The sequence below is a fragment of the Hyperolius riggenbachi genome, chromosome 5 (genome assembly GCF_040937935.1).
Source record: "Hyperolius riggenbachi isolate aHypRig1 chromosome 5, aHypRig1.pri, whole genome shotgun sequence".
Lineage (NCBI taxonomy): Eukaryota > Metazoa > Chordata > Amphibia > Anura > Hyperoliidae > Hyperolius > Hyperolius riggenbachi.
Genome location: NC_090650.1, coordinates 430,039,102 through 430,049,005, shown reverse-complemented (window position 1 = coordinate 430,049,005; position 9,904 = coordinate 430,039,102). Strand labels below are relative to the sequence as shown.

Here is a 9,904-nt window from a genome sequence, read left to right as displayed (position 1 = left end):
AGAAGGGGGGGAGGATGCCGCGAGGAGTTGTGGTCCCTCTCCGGCGCGGACCGGTGATGCCGCTGCCAGCAGCGTCGCCTTGCTGAGCCCATACGATCGAGCAGCTGTTGCACAAGGCTTGGAGTTCAATAACCATGGCAACAGAGGAGGCAGCCTCATCATCATCCTCCTTCCTCCTCATCTCTCTGCCCCCCCCCACCCAGAGCAACAAGCCAGCAGCAGCAGCAGCAGCAGCAGCAGTAGAGCGGCGTGCTGCTGCCCTTATCAATAGCCTGGGAAAGCAGGGGAGAGTCAGCCGCCAACATCTCTGACTGATCCAGCCTCTGTGTGTGTGTGGGGGGCCTAAAGGACTACCGCTTCAAGGACGCACACCGCAGGGATAAGGGGGGAGCAGCAAGAGCAGGTAAGACCCCCGCAGCAGGCTCAATCCCCCTGCTCTCTGCATGTATTACAGCTCGGAGGCTGCTGCTTCTTGCCTCCAATAAAAAGAATTCTTTGACACAATTAGAAAATAAGTACTTCTTTATATTTTAACCCCCCCCCCCCCCCCTTCCTTTTATGCCTTACAATTTCTCGTTAAATAGATGAGTCGAATCGATTATTTTCAATCATATTTCTGATTGATTTTGTATAGAAGCGATCAGAAAATCCTTCAGAAAAAAAATGATCAGAAATAAGATTGGAATTGTCAGAAAGAATCGATTGGACCCGTCTATCTGATGGGAAATCGCACTGTGTGTGCCAAGCATTAGATTGTAAGCTCTTGCGGCTAGCTTCCTCGTTTATATTGCTTTTTTGCTTATTTCATGATGTTTTGCCTGGTACACACTACGTAATTTACCGTCAGATTGATGGTCCAATCATTTATTTCCGATAGGTCCAATTTGATATCTCATCCTTTTTCTCATATATTTTCCAATAACTTCTATACAAAATCGATCAGAAAGAGCGATCGGAAATCAGATCAGACCTATCGGAAATAATTGATGCAAACTATCTGATGGGAAATCGCACGGTGTGTCCCAGGCATTAGACTGTAAGCTCTTGTGGTCAGCTGTCCTCCTTTATATTGCTTTTTTGCTTATTTCTGGTTAATCCTTGTCTATTTATGTATTTGGGCGATTTTCCAAGTCTGGCAGGTTGCTGCAGAATACGCTGGCATTAGAAGGGGATGATAAAATAATCTGTTTTCCCTCTCTGGGTCCATCCTTGCTTATAGCAATGCCAGATCTCTGTGTTGTTCTTTCTCTCTCTCTTGACTTTATTAAGCCTGTCCTTCAACAGCATGTCGAGTATTCCAAGTCCAGAATGCTAATCCTTTCCTTGGAGAAAAATCTGTTGCCTTCACATCTTTCATTTTTAATCAGTTTGTTTTTATTTTTTTTTATTTTATTGTTGGCGGTTCAGCAATCCTGAAAGACACCAGCCTCAAAGTGCGATGCTTTCTTGTCTGGCAGTTTATGTTGTTTTCTGTGGGTTTTACATGTTGTATTACAGTATTATGTTTGCAGTGGTGGTAGCAGTGGCTGCGATGGTTATGGAATTAGAATGTAGGCGACGCTTGTCGGGAGTCAAGTAATAAGGTCAAAAGCTGCTGGCTGTTGAAAGGATTGGCGGTGAACGCTGTTGTATGGTTCAGGCAGAACTGATGGGGGTTTTGCATGGTTCCCTTTGGTGGGTTTTTAAGGTGTGCGAAGAGTAACATTTGGGAAACGATCTGATTGTAAAATAGATTTACAGAATTTGTAAATTTGGGCAAAGGGTAGAGTCATCTCTGTTTATCTCACTGCCTCTGTATTTCTTGTGCTACCACTCTCATAGGAAGATCTATCTATCTATCTATCTATCTATCTATCTATCTATCTATCTATCTATCTATCTATCTATCTATCCATCTATCCATCTCTCTCTTAAAGGGCAATTGAAGTAAGAGGGATATGGTGGCTGCCATACGTATTTCCTTTTAAGTAATACCAGTTGCCTGTCCGTCCTGTCAATCCTCTACCTCTAATATTTTTAGCCATAAACCCTGAACAAGCATGCAGCAGATCAAGGGGTTGATTTACAAAAGGGTGCTAAATGTTAGCATGCCTGTGAAAAGCCCCTAAAGAGACTTTGCGCTCGCCAGTATGTGTGCAAAAAGTTTGCGTGCGCAACACGCCGCACCGGGCGCGACTATAACGTTGCACCGGGTGCCCCTAAAACGGTGTACCGGGTGTGACTATAACGTCGCACCGGGTACCCCTAAAACGCTGCACTGGGTGTGACTATAACGTCGCACTGGGTACCCCTAAAACGGTGCACCGGGTGTGACTATAACGTCGCACCGGGTACCCCTAAAACGCTGCACTGGGTGTGACTATAACGTCGCACCGGGTACCCCTAAATCGCTGCACTGGGTGTGACTATAACGTCGCACCGGGTACCCCTAAAACGATGCACTGGGTGTGACTATAACGTCGCACTGGGTACCCCTAAAACGGTGCACCGGGTGTGACTATAACGTCGCACTGGGTACCCCTAAAACGCTGCACTGGGTGTGACTATAACGTCACACCGGGTACCCCTAAAACGCTGCACTGGGTGTGACTATAACGTTGCACCGGGTACCCCTAAAACGTTGCACTGGGTGCATAGTGCTAAACTTTGCGCGCGATCAATCAAAGCTTTTAGGCGTGCTAACTGAGTTAGCACCCTTTTGTGAATCTAGCCCTATGTGTTTCTGGCATTATTGCCAGGTCTGAAAGATTAGCTTCATGACTTTTTCTGGCATTATTCAGACACTACGGCATCCTAATAAGACCAGCAGGGCCTGCCAGGCAACTGGCATTGTATAAAAGGAAATAAATATGGCAGCCTTCTTATATTTCTCACTTCAGTGGTCCTTTAAAGCGGACCTGAACTCACAACTTCCTCTCTGCTCCAATGCTAGCTACACACCATACAATTTTGTGTTAGATAGATGGTTCCATAGATAAATTCCGTCATGTCCGATATTATTTCCGATCGTTTTTCTGGTCGATTTCTCATAGAAGTGAATGAAAATTGATAAGAGAATTGGGCGGGAAAAGCGAATCGAAAATCGATCGAACGGGAAATCGACCAAACAAACGCATCGTGTGTACCCAGCGTTAAAGATAAGCAACAGCATAATCTTCAATGAAAACCGTTTCTTTGTTACAGCTGATACAAATCCTGCAATAAATCTGCAGTGTGTCTACTTCCTGCTTTCATGGAAGCAGACAAAGGGTAAACATCCTGGGTTTGCAAATTAGTTGCTCTGCCGAGGACTGCCGACGTTCCTAGGGTGACACAGCTGAGAGATCAAATTACAGTTTTGATTAGTCACAGATGAGGGGGAATTAGACAGGCAAAACTCTCTAAATACATACATTGTGCATTTTTCTATTCTATGGCCACTAACAATACAATTTGCCAAACAATCATTTACAAACGATTATTTGTATGAACAATCAGGAATGATCATTTGGAAACTCTAATGGACAAGAATCTCCAAAGTAACCAATCTGATCATATTGATGGGATCAATGTGAAAATCAAATCGATTACATTAATCTGATTGTATTGGTTAGGACATTTTTGTCTATTAGTGTTCCCAAACGATCATTTCCAATCATATAAATAATCATTCATAAACAATCGTTCGCCAAATTGTATAGTTAGTGGCCACCTTAAGGGCCATTTGTACGATCTAATCGTACAGGAAACTGTGCAGTGTGTGGAGAAATTCGAGGTAAAACAATTCTATGGCTTATTGGATTTTACGATCGAATTGGAAGAGAGAAAATGTACTAATTGACTTGTTTATGAGAACAATTGATAATTACCTTCTGATTACTTTTGATCATAAAAAATTGCATCCAAAATCACAATGATGAAAAAATTGTACTGATACTGGGCACTAGTGCTGCTCGGATACCCCTTTTCAAAATCCGGATTGGATCCAGATACCGAGATATCCGATTTTTTAGGGTAAAAGAGGCATGTAGCATCATTATTTTTTAAAGGGAAACACTAATTGATGATATGGGGACTTAAAATCCCCCCCCCCCAAAAAAAAGAAAAAAAGTCTGTCAATTAACATCAGGACTAGCTTCCAGACAGTGGTCGTGCAGCCCACATTGTGTCCAAGGTCCAACCGCACAACTGGGACATGATGGCAGTTTTCAGCCAAGACACCTCCAAAAAATTATGCAGCAATTGTGTTTTGGGTTAAATATAGGTGGTATCAGTGGCCTGTGGCACCCTGGCCTGGCGGTGGGAGCTGCACAGGCAGCAGGAGCAGGGCAATGCAGCAGCAGCAGCAGGTGTAACATCTGCCAGGAGCATGCCGGACGTGGCACTTGGCATTTGGAACTTTGCACTTGGCGCGTGGCGCTGTGCACTTGGCACGTGGCACTTTGCATGAGACACGTGACACGTGCCACCTGCAAAGTGCCACGTGCCAAGTGCTACGTGCCAAGGGTCACGTGCCAAGTGCCACGCTACACGTGCCAAGGGCCAAGTGCCACGTTACATGTGCCAAGTGCCACGTGCCGAGTGACAGTCAGACAGCAGAGGAGAAGACACTAACTGTCACACTGGCACTGTACAGCAGCACAGCAGTTCTGTAGTAAGCGAACACAGTAGTACTACTGTGTGTAAACAGAATGTAAGTGGTAGGCACAGTGGATGTCTGCCTTAGGGAGGGTTCCACTCACTGGTACTGGAGTACAGGGTATCACCTTTTGCGTGCTCAGATTTGGAAATTAGATGCAGTATATATCATATTAAATGAAGAAAAAAATCTTGCAGCGCTCCAAGGTCCTTTATTCCATCAGTTCAATCTTCATACATATATATTCAAGTCCATCCCATAGATATTAAAATGTAGTCAGACATACCCTGATTGAGTCCTGGCTGTGGGGCAATGTGGGGCGGCAGCGGCCTGCCTGACGACCGTTTCGCTCAACGAGCTTCCTCTGAGGCTCCGTGCGCCCGTAGTACTACTACTCTAACAACTACTAGCACTGACTGCAGTACTACAGTACTAACTACACAATAACACAGTAATCCTATCCCCTAATCCCTAACCTAACCTATACTGTAGCTAGCTACGGCTAATAGCTGGCCAGCAAACAGCAGCTGGCCTGTTCTGTGCACAGCACACACACAGACACATAGCAGCTGCCTGCAGCAGCCCTGCAGCACACACTGTGACTGTCACACAATGAAATCAAGCTAATTAACAATACAATAATAGTGTAGTGATAGTGAAGGGGTTAATCACTGAACAACTTTAGGTTTATCACTGTATACAGCACTTGCTGGGCCAGCAGCACTGGAGCATGTCTCTCAGTGAGCATTCACAAGCAAGGACGATATTTCTCATCATGGCAGCCCTCCTTATTATACAGGGGGGCCTGGCCAGGGTTCCTTTCTGTGATCGGGTGCTAGGGCTTAGGCTGGGAGCCCTCTGATTTGCTCAATGAGGTCAGGTGGGGCTGGCCAGGGTTCCCCTCTGTGATTGGTTGCTAGGGCTTCTGCTGGGAGCCCCCTGACTGGCTTAATGACGTCCTGGACGGCATCTACTTAGTTACAGTATTTCAATAGTCAGCTTTCTGCGGATATCTGCAGATATTTGCGGATATCCGCATTGCCAGCCAACTATCTGCAGATAGCTATACGGATTTCCACAGAAATCCGGAATCTGAATCCGAATCTGAATCGGATAGCTGAAAAAAGGTCGGATATCCGGGTTACCCGGATATCCGGAATCTGGATGAGCAGCCCTGCTGGGCACCTTAATATTTCTCTCTGTATAGCAGGGGAATACAAAGTGGGCCGAAATTGTACACTGGTACCAAGTCGCGGGCCAACCTCAATGTCAACTTTCTCCCTTATGAAGTTACCAGGGGTCTAATGGCCCCCCTTCAGCTCCTATACAGTTCCCTGGTGCCTAGTGGTCTTCCCTCTCCTATACAGTTCCCTGGTGTCTAGAGGCCCCCACCCCCCTATACAGTTCCATAGTGTTTAATTATTTTGCCCATCTCACCCATATGGCTTCTCTAGTGTTCTCTAGTGGCTTCTCCAATATAGCTTTCTAGGTGCCCCCCCCCCCCACTCTCCCCATACAGTTCCCTGGTGTCTTGGCTTTCCCATCCCTCCCTATATGGCTTTCCTGGTGATCTAGGGCTTCACCTCCAATATAGCTGCCCTGGTGGCCTAGATTGGGCCAAACATAATGCAAAGTAGGGAAACCCTTTAAGGGCCACATTTAATGGCTCAGAGGGCCAGATTTGGCCCGCGGGCCAGAGTTTTACATGTACTGTATGCTGTATAGGTACATTACTTGATTTTCCATCAATCAATTACAAGATTGACGTTATTGGGTGATCAGCTACAGTGTGGTTAATAAAAAAAAGTCAATGAACTAGTGTCCCACACCAGACACCACGCACTGGTGCTTAACAGGAAATAAATATGGCAGCCTCCATATCCCTCTCATTACAGTTGTCCTTCAAAGTGTAACTTTCAGGCATAAAATCAAAAATCAATTCTTTATTTTTATCTGGCAAACAAGTAATAAGGATGCCAACCAGGCAATCCAAAAGTTAAAATCACTATTACTTTTCTTGTTGATAAATGATCATTCCCCAGTTTACCTGACTCTTATTTGGTACACACATAATTTGGTACACACAAAGGAAGTTGCAGGGCATGCTGGGCTGCCTCATCCTGGTCTTTGAAACACCAGCCAGTCACATAAGTCCTCTGCTCACCTGAAGGTGTACACGGAAAGAAGTCCTCCTTTAATGTGAGCGCTGCCGGACATCAGATCGGCCAATCACTGCCGCCCATTCCTCCTTTTGCCAACTGGTGCCGATGGTCTTGCAGGTGGGACCGACCACAGCACCATCATTGGGCCAATCACTGTAGCCGCAGCTAACTCTAACACTAAGCACTCGTCAGTGCTGCAGCGCAGGGCCGGATTTGTACAATTTGCTGCCCAAGGCCCGCGGTCAACAACCCCAACACCAACCTGCATAATTCCTGTGCTTCCCTCCTCCTGTGCTTGTCTCCCCCCCCCCCTTCTCCCCATCATGTGCTTGTCTCCCCCTTCCCCCCACCAGCCAGTCCTGTCCTGTAATGTCCTTCACTGCCTCAGCCCGGGTCTCTGACCATTGCCATTTACATGTTTGACAATTTAACTGCCTGAGTTTATCAGCAACTGCTGCCCCTTGCTTCTAGGTGCCCTAGGCCATGGCCTATCGGGCCTTGCCTCAAATCCGGCCATGCTGCAGCCTAACTCTGGTACCGGGTACCCAATATACCCATAGCTGCAAATTACATTGTGGCCTATGGCTGCGTCAAAAATGGCAAAGCATGCTTAACATAATTTTCTCCAGATACAGTTGGTGTTTTTAGATGTGGAAGGAGTTCTTTACTGTCAAAAATGAGGTCGATTGAGGGAAACGTTTCTCCACTGCTCTGTTGAAATTGTCTATGCATACCTGAGGTGACAGGAATATGGAGTCTGTTAATTATGCTGGGTACACACTATGAGATTTTATGGTCGATTTACTGTCAGATCAATTATTTCCAACATGTTCGATTTGCTTTTCGATCGATTTCCGATTATTTTCCGATCGATTTCCTATTAAGGTTAACAGAAATCGATCGGAAAATGCTCGGAAATCGATCGAAAAGCAAATCGAACATGTTGGAAATAATCGATCTGCCAGTAAATCGACCATAAAATCTCATAGTGTGTACCCAGCATTAGATGTGTTTCTTTTTAAATAATAGCAGTTGCCTGGCAGCCCTGCTGGTCTCTTTGGCTGCAGTCAGAGGACCTGATCTTTATGCTTGTTCAGGGTCTATGGCTAAAATATTAGCCAGAGGATCAGCAGGACAGCCAGGCAATATGCATTGTATAAGAGGAAATAAACATGGCAGCCTCCTTGTTTCTCTCACCTGCCTGGTGGAAGGATTCTATCCAGATTCTATGGCCCAAAAGCGGTACTATTTTTTCATTAGCTTTGACCCTACAATTCAGAAAAAAATTCCTGGTCCAGTCTGTGCAAGAGAAGTGCGTTCTCTACGTATCTCTCTGGCGGCTGCTGGAGAGATACGTAAATAGCGCACCTCACTTGCGTCAGACTGGCCGCGACTGAAGGATATTACGGGACCCTGTACCGGAGCTACGGGCAGCGTGGGAGCAATCCGTGCGAATGGGGCTGGAGGAAACCCCATGTAGGTATAAAAAGGTAAGTATCTGTCGTCTCTGGTTCACTTTAATGGAAGGGCCGTCCCTGTTTGGAGCTCCAATTGCTAAGCAACACTTGCATACATTACAACTGGGGGGTGGGCAGGAGTAGGTGGTGCTAGGCTGATTTCCAATACATTTCATGCTGACATTTTTAGGAGATCTGTCTGCAGTGTGTGGGCAGGCAACTGATCTATTTAATGATCGATCTGGTGGCAGATTAAGAGCTGTATGGGCAGTGGCGTAGCAATGGTGCAGAGGTGGCGACTGCACGGGGCCCTTGGGCCAGAGGGGCCCACAAGCTGCTCCCCCCCAACCACAGTATTAGCTATTTATTGGTCCTGTGCTGGTGATAATCACTTCTATAGATGCTTTGAGTAGTAGCAACCATTAATAGACTGTGCCCCACCCCCTTCTTGTACCTATAAGGACCCATCCACACAAAGGGATACTGTAGGGGGGTCGGGGGAAAATGAGTTGAACTTACCCCGGGCTTCAAACGATCCCCCGCAGACATCCTGTGCCCGTGCAGCCACTCCCCGATGCTCCGGCTTCGCCTCCGGTTCACTTCTGGAATTTCAGACTTTAAAGTCTGAAAACCACTGTGCCTGCGTTGCCGTGTCCTCAATCCCGCTGATGTCACTAGGAGCGTACTGCGCAGGCACAGACCATACTGGGCCTGCGCAGTATACTCCTGGTGCCATCAGCGGGAGTGAGGAGACGGCAACGCAGGCACAGTGGTTTTCCCGACTTTAAAGTCTGAAATTCCAGAAGTGAACCAGAGGCGGGGCCAGAGCATTGGGGAGTGGCTGCGTGGGCTCAGGATGTCTGTGGGGGACCATTAGAAGCCCCGGGTAACTTCAACTCATTTTCCCCCAACCCCCTCTACAGTATCCCTTTAAGCGGGAATCGCTCGATTCCCGCTAATCACAAAACGCTAGCATTTTTTTTAAACGCTCGTGCTATTGTAGCCTTTTGCGATTATAGCTAATTGCAAACATGCTACCTGCAGCGTTTTGCCGGCGATAGCATGTATAGAACCGCTAAAAGCGCAAATTTGTCCAGTGGTTTTTCCATGTTAAATCGCTGGAAAAAAATCACCCGTGGAAAACTCGAACGCAAATCTCTCACGTTTGCAATTTTAGGTGTGAATAGGCCCTAATATTCTGATTGTCTTTGGCAGATTTTAATTCGCCTTATCAATTGTTATGTTTAGAATGCTTGGGGGGCCGCAATGTAAAGCTCACACTGGGGGCCCACAGCTCCTTAGCTACGCCACTGTGTATGGGCACCTTAACAGACCTGGATAAAAGATGTGGCAGTGAATAACCACTACCTAATGTAATGCATGTATGCAACGAGAGAGGCGTGAGGAGAATACTAAGAAACTGTGCGGGAAATTGTAATGCAGTGAAATCCACAGCCTACTTTCACACCTAAATAGCTCAAAATATATGTAGGATAAACAGACAAAAGCAAATGTGGGACAGTTGTCAGCCTGATATCAGACAGATGCTGCTGCCTTTGAAATTCCCAAAGTTGCTGTCTTTAAACTCACTGTCCCTGTATTGCGAGTGTGTAGCACTCTACACATGCACGGCAATATTATTGGTGCTTACGCGCCCAGTGGAGTAT

The 9,904-nt window shown here is 46.4% G+C and overlaps 1 protein-coding gene across 1 annotated transcript in view; it reads left to right on the top strand.

Moving 5' to 3' along the window:
- Window positions 1-251: 251 nt before the first annotated feature.
- Window positions 252-9,904, top strand: part of FAM135B (family with sequence similarity 135 member B) — a 222,943-nt gene continuing 213,290 nt past the window's right edge. The window contains exon 1 of the mRNA XM_068238060.1: window positions 252-403. The gene's annotated coding sequence lies outside the window, so the exon portion shown is untranslated. The remainder of the gene's footprint in view (window positions 404-9,904) is intronic.